The sequence below is a fragment of the Lissotriton vulgaris genome, chromosome 7 (genome assembly GCF_964263255.1).
Source record: "Lissotriton vulgaris chromosome 7, aLisVul1.2, whole genome shotgun sequence".
Classification (NCBI taxonomy): Eukaryota; Metazoa; Chordata; class Amphibia; order Caudata; family Salamandridae; genus Lissotriton; species Lissotriton vulgaris.
In genome coordinates, this window is record NC_141695.1 from 507,834,698 (window position 1) to 507,859,194 (window position 24,497).

The following is a 24,497-nucleotide window of genomic DNA, read 5'->3' on the forward strand; positions in this document are numbered from 1 at the left end:
TGGGTGGTTCTGTCCATGGGGACTTCGCTGGGGCCGTTCTCAGTGCGGGAGCGGTGGCTCCTTGAGGTGTGTTTCTGTTATGTCTGGATTCAGGTTTGCTGTAATTCCTGTTTGCTTTACATTATGCTGATTAAAACCTTATGTTGGTTTACCTGCATCACCGTGTGGTGTTGTTCTTCTGGTGGTCAATGAAGCCTTGTTGGCTTGGGTATTTGCTCACTATGTAAATCATGTGGCGAGGAAGACTTACGAGGAGGTAATGCCCCGGTTACTTACCGGTAATCTTCATTACTCCGAGTATAGTCTTCCTCGCAACATGAGTTCCCTCCCCCCCTCCCTGTCTGGCTATCGGCTTCATTGTTTGCTTGGTAGATCAGGCTGTTGGTGGGGCCGGTCCGCCTCTTATAGAGGTCAGGTGGGACTGGTCGGCCATGTTGGGAGGGGGTGGGAGGTTTTTTCTTTTGCTTTGGAGGGTTCTGTTGTGGAGCTGAAGCTCACTATGTAAATCATGTGGGCGAGGAAGACTATACTCGGAGTAATGAAGATTACCGGTAAGTAACCGGGGCATTAGCAGTGATTGGTGTATTTCCATTGCTGAAAACAGAAAGTTAGGGTGCATGGATGTGTTCTTTGAAAGATGTAATTTGAATGGTTAATAAAAAATGATGTTATGAAAGATTTCAGTGGATTAGCCGGTGTACTGAGAGTTCAGAGTTCATTTGAAACATTGTTGTGTGAACTTGTGAACATGAGAGGTCTGGCAGGCGGTAGTTGCTATGGAAAAGAGGTAGAAAGGGCAGAGGGGGGAAGGGTGTTGATTTGAAAATAGTGAGGGAAGAGTTTTGATTGGCTGACATGAGAGATATGTGTGATGAATATCAGCGTTTCAGTGCCTTTGTTGGTTCCAGCCTCTGGAGTGCATACCTTTAATTCTGCTAAAGAATAATTGGTGTGTTTCTGAGTCTGTTTTGAATTTCAAAAAGAATTTGTAAAGGTGAGTTATCGTTTATATATTTTAGATAAAGACTAGTATGCTTTTTTGCGTAAATAAGAAAGTCAGCTGTGTATTTAAAATGATGTTTTGCGTCAAGTGTTTTGCATTCTGCTTTCAAAGGTGATTTTGGATTCTTTTACCAATTGTAATTGTAGATAATGTAAACTATTAGTACTGACAAGGTGTGTATGTACATAGGAGCTGTGCTGTGTTTTCAAATTATGATCAGAAAATCGTTTTTAAGGAAAAGGCATGCTTTAAAAAATTATGAGAAACTATGTACTTGTGATGTGACTCCTGCAATGCGTCGCTTTTGCGGAACAGATATATGATGCATTTGTGTTAGTATTGTTACGGTGTATATGTAAAAAATGATGCATAAGTGTTGCACGGGCATTGTAAATACTCTCCTATGTGTGCTTAGCAATTTCAAGTCACTTCCCCCGGGTTCAAGCGCCTTGTGAATACGTCCCCATGTGTGTCTGGTCATTTGAAGTCACTTTCCCCGTAGTGCAAGGTCCTTGTAAATACGCCCCCATGTGTGCCTGAAAAATTTTCATTTTGATAGTTTGAGTTACATAGCCATGTTAAAAGTTATTGAAAAAAAGGTGCAAGTTCCTTAAAAAAACTTTTTCATCTGTATTAGGGCATCTTAAGTCTGTTCCGCATGAATGTAGGTGTATTATTGTTTTACATAAAAGGTTTAAAAACTTTTTTTGAAATCAAATGCATGCACACTTAGGGCCCGATGTAGGTGGTCGTTTCAGGCCATTTACCGACCGGTTACGGCCGATTTCGGCCGTTTCCGACCGGTAAATGGCCAATCGGTATGTAGGGGCCTAAATCCAAGGCCACATGTAGGTAAATCTACATTTACAGAATCGGAAAAATTATCGGTTCGGTAAAATACCGAATCAGTAATTTTACCGATTCTGTAAATTTCCTATGTAGGGGGGACTCTTCTGAGTCTCAAAGGCCTTAACGAATCGGTATTTTAGCATGAAATCCAACTTCATGGTAAAATACCGATTTCGGTGTGCATGCACATGTGTGCATGCACACCTATGTCATGTGAAAGGCAGACCTGTCCTTAGGGCAGGTATGCCTGCCACATGGCACCTGTGCCTGTTTTGAGGGTGCCAGAGGGTGTCAAAGTGACACCCCCTGCACCCTTGTGAATTCTTTAATTACCGATTCGGTAAATACCGAGTCGGTAATGCCTAATCATTCCTATGGGCTTCAAAGCCCATAGTAATGATTAATTGTTTGAGTTACATAGCCATGTTAAAAGAAAATGATGCATAAGTGTTGCAAATACCCTCCTATGTGTGCTTAGCAATTTCAAGTCACTTCCCCCGGGTTCAAGGGCCTTGTAAATACGTCCCCATGTGTGTCTGGTCATTTGAAGTCACTTTCCCCGTGCTGCAAGGCCCTTGTAAATACGCCCCTATGTGTGCCTGTAAAATTGTCATTTTGATTGTTTGAGTTACATAGCCATGTTAAAAGTTATTAAAAAAAAGGTGCAAGTATCTTAAAAAAACGTTTTGATGTGTATTAGGGCATTTTAAGTCAGTTCCCCATGAATGTAGGTGTATAATTGTTTTACATAAAAGGTTTAAAAACTTTGTTTGAAATCAAATGCATGCACACTTAGGGCCCGATGTAGGTGGTCGTTTCAGGCCATTTACCGACCGGTTACGGCCGATTTCGGCCGTTTCCGACCGGTAAATGGCCAATCGGTATGTAGGGGCCTAAATCCAAGGCCACATGTATATTTTAAATGATGTTTTGCGTCAAGTGTTTGCATTATGCTTTGAAAGGCGATTTTGCATTTTTTTACCAATTGTAATTGTAGTTAATGTAAAGTATTAGTACTGATAAGGTGTGTATGTACATAGGAGCTGTGCTGTGTTTTCAAGTTATGACCAGAAGAGTCCTACCTACATATGGGTGGCTTTAAATCGGTATATTTATCAAATTTTTATTTTACCGAATCGGTAAAATTACCGATTCGGTAATTTTACCGATTCGGTAATATATTGCCCCTTACATGACAAATTTTGTTATCTGGTCGGTAACGGCCGAAAATACAGTTTTTCGGTTGTTACCGACCGACCTGCATCTGGCCCTTAAAGTCTTAGAGACAGATTTATGATGGTTGTGCGCCTCTTTTGTGCTGTTGGTGCGTCACTTTTGTAATGCAGGAGAGATTTACAAGAAGCACCATGTTGCAAAACAGCAGCCGCGGGTCGAGGAGGGAGTTACGGTGGGGCAGGCATGCGGGGAGGGGGAGGGGCAGGGTGGAGGGACGTAAACACTGGCATATGGATTATTGCAGGTAAGTACACAATTTTATGTGTGTAAAGTTTCATGTGGGCTTTTTTTTGCAGGGTGGGTAGTCATTTGCATGAAAGCCCTGTAATACTATCACTATCACAGTAAAATTAAAAAAATTTTAATGAATCATCTTTATAGCGTTGCTGAATCAAATTCTTACTGTTGATTTACTGTTTGGTATTAGTGGTTAATAGCATTTGTTATTATATTTTACCACAGATTCAACTGCAGATTATTGAGAAATTAGACAATGCCATCTAAAGATAGAATCCGAAAGTATACGAAACGTCAAAGACAGCAGATTACTACATTTTTGCAGCAGTCCTCTACATTTAAATCACCTCAACGCACGAAGAAAACTTCGGGTAAGCGAACGAAATCATTTCTTAGAAACATTTGTAGAAACAAAAGTAAAACTACAGAACAAGTTTTAGTGCCGAAAAAGAGAGCCAATTTAAATGGAAAGGAAAGGCCCGTCAAAAAAGTTTCACCTACAGCTGGAGATAACTCTGTGCATGGCAGTAGAAGGGAAAATGTATTCAGGGATATTCGTAGGCGAATGTTCCGCAACAGGGTAATTGTCAATTTGCTAAAACAATTCAAGAAAGGCCAACAGAAAGTGGCATTTTATAAGAAAAAGAAAAATGTAGAGAAAATTATTGATCAGGCTTTCGAAATTAAGCGAAAGTTATTTATTTTGGTAATTAATAGAATTAGGAAACTAAACAAGGTAATCTATGTTTTCAAATCTAATAGTAGATGGAAGAGAGAAGTAAATCAAAGTAATTTTTGTGATGTTTTCTCAGGAGAATGGATGCATAGTTCAAATAGTGAGGCATTTTTTAATGAGGAGAGTTATTTTCAGGACAATGATTTGGTGCATGCAGTTGACACCAGTGGTCGAGCTTATGAGGTGAAAGACGGTCAACCGGTTGAAAAAGAAATACTTGTGTCTGCAGATGCAGAAGAGGCGTTAAGTGATGAGGTTTTAGGGAGACGTCCTAAGGGACCAGTGTACACCTGGAAGTGTAGTTCTATTTGCAGTGTGCGACAGGATTCCATCAATTTGCTTTGTGATTTTATACGGACATTTCATAAGAAAAGTGTAAAGCAAAAAATAAAGATGTTGCAAGAATTAGATCCTTGCAGAGTGAGACAAGTGACAGGTTTGCGTGGTCATTCACTGGCTTGTCTTTCCAGGAGAGTATGCCAGAGAGTATTTCATCATTTCAGGATGCTAGCAGTGCATCATAATAAAGTGAGGAAATTAGTGAGAATGTTGTATTATGCTAAGAGTCCAGCAATTATGCTTAAACAATTAAGCAGTGCTCTTTTGCATGGTTCTGAAGTAGATGTGAAGAATATTTGTCAATAAATTGAGTTCTGTTACTTTGCTGGAAAAGAGAACAATGTTGATATTGAATCACTAGAAGAAGGTAATGTGGAAGACAGTGTACAGATTTTCAGTACAGATAAGTTTCATAAGGATATTTCCACGTTTATGGTGAAATCAAGTGAGAGGCCTAATTTTACTTGTGTGTGTTGTCGACGGACTTATTATAAGAATCAGACTAAGTTAGTGGATATATATGCAAAAAGTGATATGGAAAACAATAGTGAATGGAAGGATTTTACCACATACTTGATGGTAGAAAATTGTTTTGATTTGGGAGCGGACCAACGTATGTGTACTTATTGTTTTAACAAATTAAACCAAAACCAGATGCCTGCTAGGGCGGTTCATAATAATCTGGAATTGGTAGAGATTCCTTCTGAATTGAAGTATTTAAATACTTATGAATCTATTTTGATTCAAAGTGTGCATCCCTTTCAAGCTATTGTAAGAATGGAGCCAAAAACAGGGAAGTTGCCTCCATCAGATTTACAGAGAGGATTAAAGGGAAGAGTTGTTTATTTGCCTCTAGATTTGAACAAAAACATTAACACAATTGGAGTAGAGAAAGTGGAAGAGGAACCTCTAGTTATCATAGTTAATGGTGTTCTGACAAAGAGTAAGAAAATATGGCAAGATTTAGTGGATGTTAGGAAAGTCAAAAAGGCAACATTGTATTTAAAAAAAAATAATAAGTACTATAAGAATGTATATGTTGCAGAAGAGGAAGTAAGTGAGGAAGAGGATAGCGATTTGTGTCCTGGTCAAATTGAAAAAGTAGAAGCCTCTAAAAAGGAAGAAATTTATGAACATTATAGTGTTCATCCTTTGCATTCCAAGGAAGCTATGGGGAATGCTATTGAGTTGTTTCAAATGAAAAAAGCCAAAGGGAGTCCCATTAGTGTTTGGGAGGAAAGTTTGGAAGCTCGGTGTTTCCCACAGCTATTTCCCACAAGTCGAGGAGGACGATATGATGAGCGACCTGTTCAAATTCCTGCTTCAGAATACCAGACTTTACAATTGTATGCAGAAGATGCTAGGTTTTGACAATGCATTCCCTATTTGTTTCATCTCCTGTTTGAAAGCGATCTGTCAGGATTGTCATATGCAGTGAACCACATCTTGAAAAGTGGTATACAGATGCGAAACATCTCGGCAAGGGACTTTATGGATAAAGTCAATGTCCAAGACAGTATTTTGGATTCTCACCTAATTAATCTCATGGCGTGTCAGCGTGGTACTAATGAGTACTGGTACCATTGTCATGGTAATTTAAAATGTATGCTGAGGAACTTAGGAACTCCGACATGGTTCCTCACTCTCAGCTGTGCCGAGTATAGCTGGGAAGACTTACTTGAATTTCTACGAGAGGCAAATGGAAACATTGAAAATATTGAATTCAAGACACCCGGAGAACTGTGCTCTTTAGATCCAGTGAATGTATGCAGGTACTTCAATCATAGATTTGAAGCTATGATGTCTTTCATCATGAATAAGAAGAATCCACCTCTTGGAGAGGTGTTGGATTTTTTCTGGAGAAAGGAGTACCAAGCAAGAGGTGCTCCTCATATACATATGCTGCTATGGATCAAGGATGCACCTAAATTTGGAACAGATCCGGATGACTTAGTGATGAGTTTCATAGAACAGTATTCTACGTGTGCTGTTCCAAACGCAAAGGAGAAGAAAAGCCTAAGAGAACAAGTTCTACGTTTCCAAAGCCATCGTTGTGGAAAGTACTGTCGTCGTAAATTCAGAAACAAGGACAAGTTCTACACCAAATGTCGTTTCAACTTTCCACGACCGGTGATTTCTAAAGGAAGAGTAAACAGTTTGATGTCTTCACTGCGACATAATGTGACGAGGAAATCACCCAAAAACACATACAATTTGAAAAGAAACGAAGAGTCCAAGTACATCAACGACTACAACCCTGTGATTTTGTCCATGTGGAATGCTAACATGGATATACAGTTTGTGGCTGACAACTGTATGGCTGTGGCTCGGTATGTGACATCTTACATCACCAAAAAAGAAAAGACAGAATTGAAGGATATGTGGGAGGATATATTCCCATGAAAAGAGCCTCAGCAAGAAGTTGTACAGTTTCAGTTTGAAGATGTTGTCGCATCGAGAAATCGGAGCTTACGAATGTTCTGACCGCTTGTCTTCAGCAAGTCTCTATGCCAAATCCAGGAGTATCGTTTGGGCGAGTCTTGGTCTTGCTGCAACGCGAAATCGAGTTCTAAAACCTGTCCGGGAAATTGAAATTGAAATTGTGGGACACCCCCGCGCCGCACGGCCACCAGCTGCTGCGTGTGTTCCCCTCTGCCTGCCTTCTGCCTCGCCGCCGGCCTCGCTGACGCCGTGGTCGCTCCCCTCTGGTTTCCCAGTTGTTTTGCCCTACATTTGTGCTTGTCTGTTTCTGCCGTCTGCTCGCGTATTTTGCTGTTTTTATTTGTTTTGCCCGTAATTTGTGCTTGTCTGTTTCTGCCGTCTGCTCGCGTATTTTGCTGTTTTTATTTGTTTTGCCCGTAATTTGTGCTTGTCTGTTTCTGCCGTCTGCTCGCGTATTTTGCTGTTTTTATTTGTTTTGCCCTAAATTTGTGCCTGTTAATTTCTTTGTATCCCCTGTGCCGTGTCCAGTTTCCTTCCTGATTGGCCGCCTACCTCGCCGCCCTCCGCTCTCGCTTCCCGCCACCGACATTGGCCCCGCCCCTTTTTCTCTTCTGTTCCCTCCCCGCTCCCGCCTCCCAGCTGCTCCGCCCACCCGCGCACTTGGCCTTAAATGGCGACCGTGCAGCGCAGGTGAGTGTGACCCACTTGTGGGACACCCCCGCGCCGCACGGCCACCAGCTGCTGCGTGTGTTCCCCTCTGCCTGCCTTCTGCCTCGCCGCCGGCCTCGCTGACGCCGTGGTCGCTCCCCTCTGGTTTCCCAGTTGTTTTGCCCTAAATTTGTGCTTGTCTGTTTCTGCCGTCTGCTCGCGTATTTTGCTGTTTTTATTTGTTTTGCCCGTAATTTGTGCTTGTCTGTTTCTGCCGTCTGCTCGCGTATTTTGCTGTTTTTATTTGTTTTGCCCGTAATTTGTGCTTGTCTGTTTCTGCCGTCTGCTCGCGTATTTTGCTGTTTTTATTTGTTTTGCCCTAAATTTGTGCCTGTTAATTTCTTTGTATCCCCTGTGCCGTGTCCAGTTTCCTTCCTGATTGGCCGCCTACCTCGCCGCCCTCCGCTCTCGCTTCCCGCCACCGACATTGGCCCCGCCCCTTTTTCTCTTCTGTTCCCTCCCCGCTCCCGCCTCCCAGCTGCTCCGCCCACCCGCGCACTTCGCCTTAAATGGCGACCGTGCGGACGCGCAGCGGTCACGCGCAGCGGGCGCGCCGATTGTGCGCCGAAGGCGCGCCAAAGGTAAGCCCGTCTACGCCCGTCCGCGACCGGATCGCGACCAGCGCCAGGACCCCTGGCCCACGAAGACCCCGACCGACCCGCCTGACGTACTCCGCCGCCACCCTCACCGCTCTCAACACCGGCCGACTCCCAGAATGCCATCAAGCCTCTCCACGACGTACCCACGGACCCTTCAGCTGCCACGCCTGCAAGTTCACCTGCATCCGGACCTGCCTCGCACCAGCACCCACCAAGCCGAACACCAGCAGTACCCACCTCAAGTGCATCCTGCTCAACACCCGCTCCGTCCACAGACATGCCATCGAACTCTGGAACCTCCTCGACACCACAGCTCCAGACGTTGCCTTCCTCACGGAGACCTGGATGAACGCCTCTTCAGCTCCCGACATCGCCATCGCCATCCCAGAGGGCTACAAGATCGTCCGGAGGGACCGAAACGCCAACCAGATGGGAGGAGGCATCGCCATCATCCACAGGAGCACCATCCGTCTCACGACCAGCACCGACGACTCCCTGACCACCGCCGAACACCTGCATTTCCAGATCCACACCAACCCGAACACCACCCTCAGAGGCACCCTGATCTACCGACCCCCTGGACCACGCACACAATTCAGCGAGGACATCGCCGACTTCGTCAGCCCACATGCCCTCCCCTCCGCTGACTACATCCTCCTGGGAGACCTCAACTTCCATCTGGAGAACAACAACGACCGCAACACCAGCACCCTGCTCGACAACCTCACCAACCTGGGACTCAAGCAACTGGTGTCCACCCCCACCCACCTCGCCGGACACACACTCGACGCTGTCTTCTCATCCAGCAAGGACATCAACTTCAGCCACACCACAGAGCTTCAATGGACGGACCACAGCTGCGTCCACTTCACCTTCAAGAAAACAACGACCCACCACCACCAGCAACAGACCACCCGCAGAAGCTGGAACAAGATCACAGCAGACCAGCTCGCCACCTCCCTGAGCCAGCACCCTCCTGCCAGCTCAGCGAACCCCAGCCAGGCCGCCGACAACCTCACGAAGTGGATCAGCAACTGCGCGGACGAACTCGCCCCACTGAGGACCCCGCCCAGCAGACCCGGCAGCAAGAAAGCCCCATGGTTCACCGACGAACTCAAGAGCTCCAAGAAGAACTGCCGAGCCCTCGAGAAAGTCTGGAGAAGGGAACCGACACCGGACAACAGGACCTCCTTCAAACTTGCCACCCGGAAACACCACCAGCTGATCCGCGCCGCCAAGAAAACAGCATTCAAGGACCGGTTGGACAACAACGCACACAACTGCAAGGAACTCTTCAACATCGTCAAAGAGCTTTCCAACCCCAGCGCAGGAAACAACGACATCACCCCATCGCAAGACCTCTGCAACTCCCTGGCTTCATACTTCCACAACAAGATCGCGGACATACACAACAGCTTCAACAACCAACCAACGCACACCATGACCGAACAACCACCCCCCACCACCACCCTCCACGCCTGGACCCCGATCAGCACCGAAGACACCATCCGCACGATGAACTCCATCCACTCCGGATCACCGACCGACCCCTGCCCTCACCACGTCTTCAACAAAGCCGACGCTGTCATCGCACCCCACCTGCGAGACATCATCAACACATCCCTCGACACCACCATCTTCCCCGAGAGCTGGAAACACGCCGAACTCAGCGCCCTACTCAAGAAACCAACAGCGGACCCCACCGACCTCAAGAATTACCGCCCCATCTCGCTCCTCCCGTTTCCAGCCAAAGTCATCGAGAAGACCGTCAACAAGCAGATGGCCGCTTTCCTCGAGACGAACGGATCCCTCGACCCCTCACAGTCCGGCTTCCGAGCCAACCACAGCACCGAGACCGCCCTCATCGCCGCCACCGACGACATCCGAGCCCTGATGGACAATGGAGAAACAGCGGCCCTCATCCTCCTAGACCTCTCCGCGGCATTCGACACGGTCTGCCACCGCACCCTAGTACGGCGTCTCAGCAACGTCGGAATCCAGGACAAGGCGCTGGAGTGGATCACCTCCTTCCTCGACGGGAGAACACAGAGAGTCCGCCTACCACCGTACAAGTCAGAGGCCACCGAAGTCATCTGCGGCGTCCCCCAAGGATCATCTCTGAGCCCCACCCTCTTCAACGTCTACATGAGCCCCCTCGCGGCCATCGTACGCAAACACAACCTCAGCATAATCTCCTACGCCGACGACACCCAGCTGATCCTCTCCCTGACCAACGACCCCGCCGCCGCCAGAGCCAACCTGCACGAAGGGATGAAAGAGGTAGCCGAGTGGATGACGACCAGCCGCCTGAAACTGAACTCGGACAAGACGGAGGTCCTCATCCTGGGCTCCTCTCCCTCCGCCTGGGACGACTCCTGGTGGCCTCCCGCCCTGGGCACCGCACCCAAACCGACAGACCATGCACGCAACCTGGGCTTCATCCTGGACTCCTCCCTCTCCATGACCAGGCAAGTCAACAACGTCTCCTCGGCGTGCTTCAACATCCTACGCATGCTACGGAAGATCTTCTGGTGGATCCCCACCGAGACCAGGAAGACCGTCACCCAGGCCCTCGTCACCAGCCGACTGGACTACGGCAACGCCCTCTACGCCGGGACCACCGCCAAGCTCCAGAAGAGACTCCAGCGGATCCAGAACGCCTCAGCCAGACTCATCCTCGACATCCCACGAACCAGCCACATCTCCGGACATCTGCGAGACCTTCACTGGCTCCCCGACAACAAAAGAATCACCTTCCGCCTCCTCACCCACGCACACAAAGCCCTACACGACCAAGGCCCGAGCTACCTCAACAGCCGAGTCAACTTCTACGCTCCCAAACGCCACCTCCGATCAGCCAACCACGCCCTCGCCGCCGTCCCCCGCATCCGAAGAGCGACTACAGGAGGAAGGTCCTTCTCCCACCTGGCCGCCAAGACCTGGAACTCCCTCCCGACCGACCTGCGCCTGACCCAAGACCACCTCTCCTTCAGGAAGAAGCTGAAGACCTGGCTGTTCGAGCAGTAGCGGCTCCCCCCCCCCAGCGCCTTGAGACCCCCACGGGTATGTAGCGCGCTTTATAAGTGTCACTGATTGATTGATTGAGTATTTGGCGGAAAAGGAGCCAAACAGTACCGACATTTTGAAGACCAACATGTTGGATACATATTATCCAAATCGAAGCAGTCACCTGGAGAATGCTTGTCTGTATGATGTTCTTCAAAATTACGTTTTCAAAAGGAACATCAAAGAAGATATCGATAAAGGAGTGTATGCTGTAATTGGAAGTGAAGGATGTCTGGTCAAGCAAAAAAAATGTCAATTGATAAATCATCGAAAATTGAATTGTGAATCTTCCGAAAGAAAAGAGTTTTTCTATTTAGCTCTTTTGCAACTTTTCAAGCCTTGGCGTGCAGAAGAGGAACTGCTTGGGGATTTTCTTTGTTACGAAGACTCCTTCAATGCAGCCAAGGAGTCCATAGAATGTCCTGTTTTTCCCAAATATCTACAAATATTGAATGCAGAAATTGAGCAGGAAGCAACAATTGCAGCCGAGATTGCTAGAGACAGTTCTCAGGACAGTCAGAGTTCTGTTTCATTGAGTCAGGATCCACTAGGAGAACCAGTTATCGAAAATGAAGCTGCCACTGCCATGATTGAAGTGGAAAGAGCCATGGCACATGCTCAGAAGGTTGCAGTTAACTTAGAAGAATTGGAAAGACAACTCAACGTTGAGCAGAGGAAAATATATGACGAAGTTACCAGCCAAATTGATCATGGATTAAGTCATGAGAAGGAAGAGTGCTCATGTACGTCATTGAAGCCTGTCCGACTGTATGTGAGTGGAGAAGCAGGAACTGGAAAAAGTTTCCTCATTAAAGCAATTTCATGTTATCTGCAGAAAAGGACTGATTCATCGCTGTCTTGAGTTGTGACCGCTCCAACTGGACTGGCAGCTCATAACATTAAAGGGATTACTTTGCATCGGTTACTGATGCTGCCAGTGGAGCATGATAACAAATTACAATACCACAAGTTATCTGGAGATGCTTGTTGTGAAGTATCTAGAGTCCTGAAGAAGATGAAACTTCTTATCATTGACGAAGTAAGCATGGTTTCAAATGTCATGCTTGCTTTTCTGCATTTGAGAATGCAGGAAGTTCTTAAAACAGAGTATGATGTGTTATTCGGTGGCAAACACATCATTGTTTTTGGTGATCTTCTGCAGCTGACACCAGTGAAAGGACAACCAGTGTTTAAACTGCTTACACATGAAGATACCAAGAAGTGCCTAGAGAGCATTGGCAACGTTAACATATGGTTAAACTTCAGTTATGTTGAGCTGCGTGAAAATATGCGTCAGGCGAAGGACGAAGATTACAAGAATATTCTGCAAGATGTTAGAATCGGGAAAGTGACTGAGCGTGGTAAAGAAGCTTTACATGCACGCTTACTGTCAAATTTATATCCAGAAAAAGACGTTTTGCCAGAGGATATTTTTCAGAAAATTAAAGAGAAGAAATCTGGAATATGTTTGATGCCAACTCTTGCAGAATGTTCCATCTTCAACAACAAAATGTTGAATTTAGAAAAACAAGACATTGTAAAACTTGAAGCTATTGACAAAATAGAGCATATGGGAGCAACAATTATTTTGTCAGAGAATTTGAAATCTAAATTGGATTCATTAGAGAAGACTATATCTAAAACTGCGGGTTTTGAAAAGACTTTGAATGTATGCTTAAATTGCCGAATCATTTTGAGAAGGAATTTACATGTTGAAAGAGGTCTGGTAAATGGATCAATGGGTAATGTTGTTGATTTTGAGAGATACAGAAGTAGAGATGGAATTGAATTTAAAAAAATTAAATTTGATGGCATTGAGGAAGTACAGCTAATTGGTCGTTGCTCTGCTAGGTTTTTGCTTGTTAAAGACTTATATGTTCGCCGTAAGCAGTTTCCTGTTTGCTTGGCATATGCAGTGACAATCCATAAATCGCAAGGTTTAAGTGTAGACACTGCTTTGGTGAATATTGGCAGTTCTGTGTTCAAGGAGGGTATGGCTTATGTAGCATTGTCACGAGTCAGAACTTTATCGGGATTGTACTTGATTGACTGTGATGTCACAAACATTTGTGCAGATCTAGATTGTGTTAAGGAATACAATAGGTTAAGAAGAGATTATGCGCCACATTTACCTCAATATCCTTTGTTTGAGAAACGTGTGGTAGGCCGGAAACGAAGAAATATCAGTAATAGTAGGGAGGTTGATGCAAAAAGACCAAAAGTCGATGAACCCAAAAGTGGAAGCAGGAATAAAATGAATTCTGTTGAAAATGTTGTTGTTTTTAAATTTGAAAATAGTTCTGGTGTCAACTGCTATGCTAATGTAGTTGTTAATGTTCTCTTTTCACTAGAGACTTTCAAAGAACAGATTGTGATCAATTCGGAACAAAGTTTATGCTGTTTGTTGAATTCTGTGTTAGAGATATGTAGTGCTGATAAAACGAGAGTAGAAAGTGTGTCTGAAATTCGTTTTCTGTTAGACGAATGTTCAGGTCAAACAGAATTCTCTGAAAATATTCAGCAGGATTGTCTGGAGTTTTTAATGTATATGCTTGATGTATTGCAAGATGAAGGTGTAGATGTAGATTATCTATTTGGCCTTTCTTATCAATGGCAACATGACTGCGAGAACTGTAGGCTATCAAGTACTAATAGTGTAGACTCAGAAAGATTTATATATTTAACTTTGCCTGACAGTAAATCAGTATCCTTCAAAAAGCTAGTAAAGGCAGCCGATCAAAATATGGAGTGCAGCCAATGTAAGTCTGGAATGCTATCCACGTTAATTTTACGAAGTTATGGCCAGTATGTCATTTTAATGTTCCAACGATGTAGGCCTGATGGAACTAAATTGACAACTTTAATTAATAATTTTGTGGCTTCGCAGTTGTCAATATCAGGAAGGACTTTTAAAACTACTGCAATTATATTTCATAATGGTCCTTCAACTAATTCAGGACATTATACAGCTTATTTGAAATCTGGAAACGGTTGGTCATTCTGCAATGATTCTGTTTCAACTTTCCAAAAAAGATTGCCTTTCCACCTTCAAAATTCTTACCTGGTGTTTTTACAACCAAAATTTTAGGAAAAAAAGCTTGGGATTTGTTCAGAGGAATTTCAAGATGTTCTAATGGCTCCTACTCTATATGGCCTTGTGGATAATTGTAGTACAGAGCGAAAACTGTTTGTTTTTATAAGCAAAGTCAAGTAGCAGATCAAAATAAGGAGTAGAGGAAATGTAAACACAACAGGTGATGGACCGAATGTTGATCAATGTCACACACTCACCCCAGGAAACAAGGAGTAGAGGAAATGTAAGTCTGCAATGCTGTCCACATTATTTATGGAAACTTATGGATGAAATGTCATTTTACAATTTCAACTACATAAACTGGAAGAAAATAAGTTGTCCAGTCTAATTAAAAATGTTTTGGCTACATAGTCATCGATTTCAGGAAGAACATTTGCAACTGCAGCTATTATATAATATACTGGTCCTTTGACAACATCTGGATATTACACAGCTTATTTAAAATTTATAAAATGGCTAGTCTTTCAGCAAACATTACTAATTGACTATGAAGCAATGTTGCCTTTTGACTTGTTTTTTGAAGTCAGAATTTAGGGTAGGTAATTGGACTAGAATGATTCTAGGTGTTGCTGTAATTTAGTGTGCTGTTTCAAATTGCTTTGTGTGTCTCAGTTTTCTTAAAACAATTGAGTTTATCTTTCAGAAAGTGGCGGGCAGAAAATAGTAACAGCACAACAGAGTATAAGCTGTTCATAGGATATCCTTTGACGTCATAGAAAGTAAGTTACTTTGGAGAAGTTCCTATTTCTGCTTATTTATATTATTTGGGTTTTTTAAACACAATCATTTTGATTGTGTTTTTTTTCCCCGCTGTTATATGATGAATACCTTCAACTCACTGTTTTCAGTGAAATTTGATATTTTCTGATAACAGCAAAAATAAACCATTAAATATGTTTAATTAATTTTCTACTTTGAATTGTGATTTCTGATATATATATGGATTGGTGTGGCTCACTGGTTAGAGGTGGTAGACCCGGAAGTAGAGGTTAGCCCGGGACCAGGGTTCAATTCCTTACGTGGCAGGGTCTTGGGCCATGGTCAGCGGTCTCGATAATTCTCGCCTCGGTGCCTATTCCAACCATGGGTCCCACTCAGCAACTCTGGGCAATAGCTTGCTTAATCTCTACTAACGGTCCCATCAGCGCTGGGGATGCCTGGCTTCACCTTGGGGATGCCCAGGAGGGATCATCTCTCAGGGAAAGCCAGGATGGGTTCCCCAGCGGTATACAGCGCTGGGACGCCTCTTTGCCGGGGCAGCTGTGCGCTTTACAAGTATACCACATTTAACATTTAACATTCATTTTGTCTCATGCTCACACTTTTTTTACCACCTTATATTAATTTAAATTTTTTTGTTCTTTCTTACACAGATTAAAAGTATAAAAAAGATAATTTAGTACGGTATTGACAATTAAAAGGTAAGTGTTTAGTACTCTTTACGTTACATGTCTATCAGATTTAACTTTTATTAGTTCCACTGCTTCTTTTCTTTAACCCTTAGTTTCCTGTCTTTGCTACTTCCTTCATTTCTTTTTCTTTTACTTACTTATACTACTCTTTTCACTTCTTCTATCAGTCCCTCTTTCAACAGTAACTATGTGTTAATCCCTCTATTTGTCTTTCCTTTCACATTACTCTCTGTTTATTTATTCGTCTTTTTTTAAAAAAAAATATTTTTTTTAGTTCGCTTCCGGTTCGCGTACCCGAACGCTAACCGGGAAGCGAATCAAAAGAAATAGAGGATGCTAGAGTGCTAAACATTCTAGCAATTTTTTTAAAAAGGGAAGGTAGTTCTGAAAATAACTTTTTTTTATTCTTTTTGATGTTTTATATATTTTTTTTGTTTTTTTGAGGAAGGGAAAACAAACATGATTCACTTCAAAGGGCTCAACAGGAGAAACAAAAGAAAAATTATTTTCTTGGACGTTTTGGACATTGATGATTTTCAAATGATGTATTTATTAAAGTAATACTCATCTCTCCGCATGAAATTAATTTTCCACATGCTAGACATGTAAATCTCATCTGCCCAAAGTTCTTTTGGAGATTTGGGACCGTTTCTCTTGCCTCTGACTCACTTATTGCTAAGTCATTGGTGGATATTTTAGCCGGTCGGGGGTTATCCATCAGATCTCGAAGTTGTGCTTTAGAATAATTAAGAGGGTGCCAACTCTCCATGTGCCGATGCATGGTATGATTACCATAGCTATATTTTTTTTCGGTCCCTCTCGAGAGTTTTTTTTTGCAGATGAGGCAGGTAACGTATCTGGCATTAACTTTCTTTTCATGAGAAGGATGAGAAAAAAATTGCCAGATAAAATTCACTTTGATATGGGACGTTCTTGGCATTTCTTTCAGAAAGCCACTTGTCCCTTGCTCCTGTTCCTCGTCTACCTCTTCTTCTTCTTCATGGTCGAAGATGACCTGGCTAGTCGATCCTCTCTTCTTTGGTGGTGGTGGAGGTGGTGGAGATCCACCAGCTGCAGCTAATACAAATGCCATGTCTTAGCAAACAAAAACACGTCTTTCTCTCATAAAAATGAAAGTCGGAGTGAGGAAAAAAGGTGGGACTTTCATCATTTGAGATAAGAAAATGTTCTAGACCAATGAAAAGTGTTTATTTTACGTCATATGATCAAGCGTTCCATCATTAGGATACTAAAAGTAAAATGAACCAATGAAAAGTTTTATAAACAAGTCACATGACCTGTTATGCTTACGTTCCGCGTTCCGCTCTGCGCCTCAGATCGATTCCGAGCCTTTACGTTTTGCGCCTTGGTTCGCGTTCCAGAACGCTTCCGGGTGCGCTAATGCAGAACGTCTTAAGGGACATTACGTAGTAACGCCATATGTTGCGTTTACGGGACGCATCGCGATGTGCCTTTCTAACGCGGTATTTGCACTAACGGAACGTTTTCCGTTTCGCGGATCGGCAGCGAAACAAGGAAAAATAATTTAAACTATAATATAAATTGAATTTAAAAAATATAATACAAATATATATAAAATATATTTGTGAATTAGAATAAGAACATATGTTACAGCTATAGATATTTGCTATTAAAAAACCATTGAAATTCACTGAAAAAACCATGGGTTATAGACCATATATAGTTAGGAATTAGCATTTACAAAACCTTGAAAATTCACTGAAAAAACCATAGGTTATAGACCATATATAGTTAGGGATTTGCATTTACAAAACCTTATTTTACTCGCATAAAACCATTGAAATTCGCATATATAGTTAGTTGCGCTAACTATATATCGCGCACCCGCAATCCACTGCTGATGATGTCACATATTACATCATTCATGACATGGTCAGTGACATCACTGATGACATCATCCAGTGGCTGTCTGTTTCTGTAAAGTTAAAATATGTCTTACATATTGAAGAATGAGTGGATGTATAATTGTCTGGATGAAGGATTTAGTAGGTGCATGACTGACTGTATGAGAGAGTGATTAAATGTGTCTCACTGAGTGCATGGGTTAGTGACTAAACTATCTTAATGTGTGCATCATTATATCTGTTGTTCTATGAACTGCTGCATGTGTTGATCAGTAGCTATATGAGTAACTGTATGGGTTATTGATTGGTTGTCCAAGTATTTGTATGGGAGAGTGAGTGTGTGTGTGGGGGTGGCTGGGAGGTGTGTGACTCTGTGCATACATGTGTGAACAGTTTATTCAGTAGATCTATGGGTTCAAAACTGCATGTGGAAACAGCTGTATGGGTGGTTGACTGTGTACGAGTGTATTGGTGAGTGAATGGATATCTCAGTACTACATGTCAAAGTACATATGTAAAACACAGTACATGTGAGAGTTCACATATATAAATTACTGTGCATAAGAGCCAGTGAATGTGTGAGTGGCTGTATGGATCATTGTGAACTTGTATCAGGGATTGTATAAAAGAGTAAATATGTGTTAGTATATGTTCGAATAAGTAAGGTGTGTATAACTGTATAGTTGAGGAAATGGAGGTGTGATTGAATCTTTGCATGACTGACTAGGTGTGTGAGTAACTCCATGGATGAGTGACAGTCTGTGAGTGTCTGTTTACACTGAGTGTATCTAAAGTTATATCAGAGTCTGAAGAGGTTCATTGTATAATCACATGAATGATGTCATCAGTGATGTTGTCTGTGATGTCAAATGAGATGTCATCAGTGATGTCATCAGTGATGTCATTTGAGATGTCATCAGTGATGTCATCAGTGATGTCACTGACCATGTCATGAATGATGTAATATGTGACATCATCAGCAGTGGATTGCGGGTGCGCGATATATAGTTAGCGCAACTAACTATATATGCGAATTTCAATGGTTTTATGCGAGTAAAATAAGGTTTTGTAAATGCAAATCCCTAACTATATATGGTCTATAACCTATGGTTTTTTCAGTGAATTTTCAAGGTTTTGTAAATGCTAACTCCTAACTATATATGGTCTATAACCTATGGTTTTTTCAGTGATATATATATATATATATATATATATATATATATATATATATATATATATATATATATATATATATATACACATATATATGTCCTTATCACCAAGCAAATCCTGTCATGGGATGTGACTTTCATGTCACAATGTACTTTTTTTGGCTTCAACATAATACCTATACAATAATACAGAAATATGTATTTTATAGCGGTGCCAAAGGTGAAAAATATTGCAAATTATGGTTTCGCAACATAACAGTTCTGTATGAAAAAACTCTCACGGATGAATAATTTGCTTCATTTAATTCAAAGGCATAAAACAAATTCCTCCTTTCACAAATAATATGTATACTGATGCCAGTTTTATTGATTTCAGAGAAGATTTTTGCAAGGGAAATAGTGATCACCAGTAAAAAATTGCGCTATCAGCAGTCCTATGTAGTACTCTAGCCTTAAAAACATATAGCTGTTACATTTATTCTCTCAAACAGTAATAGTAGGTATATAGGGTAGATGCAGTCCCTGTTGTCATCGCATAATTGAATTTTTAAGCTAGCTTTTAGTGAGCAGAATCAGTGTAGCGGTCACATGACCCAGAGACAGGCTGCAGGCACCAAACGGCTAAGTCAAGAAAGTTCCAACTTTCTAAAAGTGGCATTTCAGAATTGTAATTTAAAATCTGACTTTACAAAAAATGTGGATTTAAAATTAGGATTCCAGTGACAGCAAATTCGAAACAGTGATATCTGCCCAATTGTAATTTACACATACAAAATTTAATAAGGTGATCTCATTGTTATCCTTTAGAAGATATAGGCTTTGCAGTAGTGAAAGATTAATTTAGGAGGTTTTCACTACCAGTACATGTAGAACTTAAATGTAAATATATTTCTCTTTAAATACATTGCCCCTGCCCATTGGGCTGTACAGGGCCTACCCTAAGGGTGACATATGTACTAAAAAAACAAGGTTTGGACCTGGCAAAGTATGTTTTTTTTCTCAGGTCAAAATGGTAGTTAACACTGCACACACAGGTCCGGAATCGCAGGCTTGAGACATGTTTAAAGGCTTACTTATGTAGGTGGCACATCAGTTCCCATGGCCCACTAGTAGCATTTAATGTATAGGCCATGGGCACTTATAGTACCACTTCACTAGGGACGTATACATTAATTATGGTATTAGGATTTGAGCCAAAATGTACCATGTTTAGAGGAGTGAGCACATGCACTTTAGCACATGTTAGCAGTGGAAAAGTGTTCGGAGTCCTAAGGTCAACAAAACGAGGTCAGACAAAATGGAGGAAAAAGGCAAAAAGCTTTGGGGAAACACCCTAAGGCTGACCGGTCTGACAAGCTCAATAGCAGGAAATGGGTACTGAGTTCATTTAAAGCGGCATAACTTAACTGGTGTTGGTCTAAGCTGGCAGTGCGACTCCTAGCGGAGTAAGGAAGGGCTTGTTTGAATTCTAACCAACCAGAGCTATGAAAAGCTATTTCCATCTTGGCCTTCTCAGGATGCTTTCTTTTATTAACTTTCAGCACAATTGCCTTTTACGGTGAAACACTTGCAAAGAACGCAAGTCCTCAATCGAACTGAATCCATCATGTGCACCAGAACTGCAACGAGGTGCTTTTTTCTTCATCGTTTATGGCTAGTTCTGACATATCAGGTGAAGGAAACATTGCTTTCGCTTCGCCTCCTGTGCTGTTATCTGTCATGCTCACTGGAAACACTGCATTCCGTCCCACCTGTCTTCATTATTCTGCATGTTTTTATAAAGCAGAAGCCATGAAATGTCAAAAATTGTGAAACTTCGTGGCCTCCAATACTTCTGTCACCAATCATTTCGGATGTGTTGCTCATGAATGTGGCCACTGCATCTTTGCTGGAACGTTTTGATTGATCTTACCCCAGCAATATAATTCCATGAAAACTACATGACGTTTTCTTCACAAAATCTCCTTGTTCCCTTTCCCAAAAATAGTCAAACGAATGTATTTATTAAAAAATAATAATTCATCAACTATGTCACTGTAATTTATTAGATCTTGACAACATACGTAATGTTTACCGCCACCTGTTTCCATTAAATTAGTTGTGATTTTGTAATGTTGAATAGTGCCATAAATTAGAAGAATGACGTACATCCAAGCCCTTCCCATTTCGAGTGGTCTTAAACATGTTCTCTAGGGCTTCCACATTTACCAACTAAAGAATACTCTTACCCAAACGTTCATCATTCTAATATTGATAAAGACAGTTTAATGATGTGGAATAGCAGCATTTCCCCATGGTTCATATATGCACATATGATATTAGTATGTGTCATAAACACCTCTGAGGTTAGCATGTCAGACTCATTTGTAGTCTAGGGAAATTGGAGAGGGGTGCAGAAGATGTTTGTTTTCACTTCGGATCAAGAAAATACCCACGTAAAATGTGCAGAATTGAAAAACGTTTTCTCTTTCCAGTTTGCTCTAATAAAGTACATTTGGTAAATATATCCGAACTGAATGGAGTTATATTGCATTCACCTTACAAGTATGTATGTGGAGGCACAGTAGAAATTCAAAAGGCTGTGTGCATTTTAACAATAAGGCTGTGTATGTTTTAACAATTCTTATAATAATTTAGATTCTGCCATACTACCGGGCACAGTATAGACCCTGTCAGTGTCTATTAGTTGTATTGCTTGCTGAATGGGAATTCAGCATCATTCCAGAGTTGCAAAGTTTATTTTCCAAAATGTCATCATTTGAGAGACAGATAGATAGATAGATAGATAGATAGATAGATAGATAGATAGATAGATAGATAGATAGATAGATAGATAGATAGATAGATAGATAGACAGATAGATAGATAGATAGACAGACAGACAGACAGACAGACAGACAGACAGACAGACAGACAGACAGGCATATAAATATAACATCCTAATGTTATGTATTGTTATGTTAGGGAATTTTTAAAGTGCACATATACCCATGGGTGTCTTGGAGCTATCTGAGAAAGAGTAGTCTAGAATAAAGTGTTTTAGGTATTAAATAGCCAAGTTTTCATCTCTTTCCTAAATGCTAGCAAAGAAGGGATGACTCTAATGTGTGACGGAAGGCTAATCTACAGCTTGGCTGTACTATAGATGATGCTTCTGCCAGCCCGTGTGTACTTTTTAAGCCGAGCATTCAAGAACTCTTATATATACTTACGTATTTACTTTAATATATACTTATATGTGTATGTACTTTGTGGACTCTGGAGATCATCCCTAGGACTTGTCTGCTTCTGCTTAGGGACTTTTTTTTCTGTTCAACTGTCTCTATTGAACCGTCTTGATAGAAAATGTCCAGCAGAGGTCGGTAAAATACCAGAATTACTTTTTGCTGAGGCACTTTCTTTTTTCTATTTTTCTGCAACTGCCTCTATTTAACTTTCCTGATAGAAAACGACCAGCAGAGGTCAGTAAAATACCAGAATCACTTTAGCATTCTCTAGATTCCAGTCACTAGAAATTGTCTTACACGACCACCTGTAGACAATAATATTTTTTTCAAATCTTGTATTTTCAGTGATATGACCACCAAAGGCCTTCATTTTATATTAAAATCAGAGCTTTGGACTCTGACATTTCCCGCTCAAAGGAAATATTTCTCTCCATGTGTTCCCATACCTGGCATGTCAAGCAGTTTGGTGCTTCCTTTCCCTTCATGTTAAAGAACAGTAGATGTTTCAGCATCCATGCTAATGTGCTGTAGAGCTAAATACATATAAGCAGTGCTTAATTTGTAAAGAATAAAGTGCCGGTGCTGAAAATGCTGCTAAGGAGGCTACAGCCCACTTCTACCTCCGGTGTACCCAACTTTCAACACTCGCACTGCCTCAGTCTCTATCTTGTAACCATGCTCTGCTGTCTCTCCCCTAAGACATGCATTTTACTTCTTTACCTACACCGACAGATGAGTGCAAAAACAAAATGTAAACCAAATGAAAATGCTTTTTTGAACATATTAATCAGTGTTGTCTGACTAGGTTTGTTGCAGGTCAGGAGGCTGCTTGAGCACAGCAGGTCATGTCACTGCTAGTGCTGCCTGTAATTAGTTTGGTCAAGTTATGATGACGGCATAGGCATCCACTACTCAGCTTGCTGTGGCCCTGCCTGCCACAGCACAAGCACTGTCCCCAGCCGCAATGCTACAATGCCTGTGAGAGTGAGTATGGCTGTTGCACCTACGGGCACAAGCACACTCAGCAATTAGCATGCTTGGAGGCAGCACACAGAAACTGCAGGCATCTCCATAGCACATAAAAGTTGCGGTGGGCCACAGCCACATCAAGCCCGTTGAGGATAATAGCAATGGAGGGCTGCAGGCCCCCATTACAATTATCCAATGGGAGGCTTAGGCTAGGCAGTGGCAGGGTGCAGCAGACTCTGGAAATAGAATGCAAGCCATTTGTTAATGATAACTTCTTGGATTCATGACAGGCGTGACGACATCATCACTAAAGTGATGATACACAATCATGCTTGCCTGAACGGACGTATTCCTGTCTATTAAAACACACCAGTCCGTCACCATGCAAGGTATGTGGTTCTTTTATTTTAAATTGGGCAATTAATATTGAGTGCAAAAACAACTGGTAATGGACAGAATGCAGAACAATGTCATACATTCTCCCCAGTACATAGATCTGGGCCTAAATCCATCGATTTTTTGCTCACCATGTCATTCCAGTTTGAACCCAGCCATATGCAAATCACTCTTGACCCTGTGCCCCATGGGAACAGTTCAGCTGGAACTGCCAAGCCAGGTCCTACTTGGAATGGAAACAAGCATCCAAGGAATGGTTTCGGGCTTTCAGCCCTCATCAGCCTGGATAGCTTGATTCCAGTGGCGTGGAGTGCACTGGACTCACGTCTGAGCATACCCGTCCCACTCGGGGTGACAAATACAAAAACAACAGGTTATGGACAGAATGCAGAACAATGTCATACATTCACCCCAGTAAAGAGATCTGGGCCTAAATCAATCGTGTTTTTGCTAGCCATGCCATTCCAGTTTGAACCCAGCCATATGCAAATCAGTCTTTACCCTGTGCCCCATGGGACTTGTCCAGCCCGAACTGCCAAGCCAGGTCCTCCCTGGACTGGAAACAAGCATCCAAGGACCGGTTTTGGGCTTTCAGCCCTCATCAGCCTGGATAGCTTGATTCCAGTGGCATGGAGAGCACGGGACTCATGTCTAAGCATACCCGTCCTACTCGGGATGACAAATGCAAAAACAACATGTGCTGGACAGAATGCAGAACAATGTCATACATTCATCCCAGTACAGAGATCTGGGCCTAAATCCATCGCTTTTTTGCTCACCATGCCATTCCAGTTTGAACCCAGCCATATCTAAATCAGTCTTGACCCTGTGCCCCATGGGAACAGTCCAGCCCGAACTGCCAAGCCAGGTCCTCCCAGGACAAAAAAAAAGCATCCAAGGACCGGCAGTTCAGGCTGGGCTGTTCCCATGAGGCACAGGGTCAAGACTGATTGGCATATGGCCATGTCTGTACTGGGGTGGCTCGCGAGCAAAATAACAATGGATTAAACCCAGATCTGTGACTGGGGGTGAATGTTTCGCCATAGTGCAACATTCCGTCCATCATCTTGTGTGTTTTAAAAATAATATTGAGACCACCACCTGCAAGACCAGAAATATTAGCCCC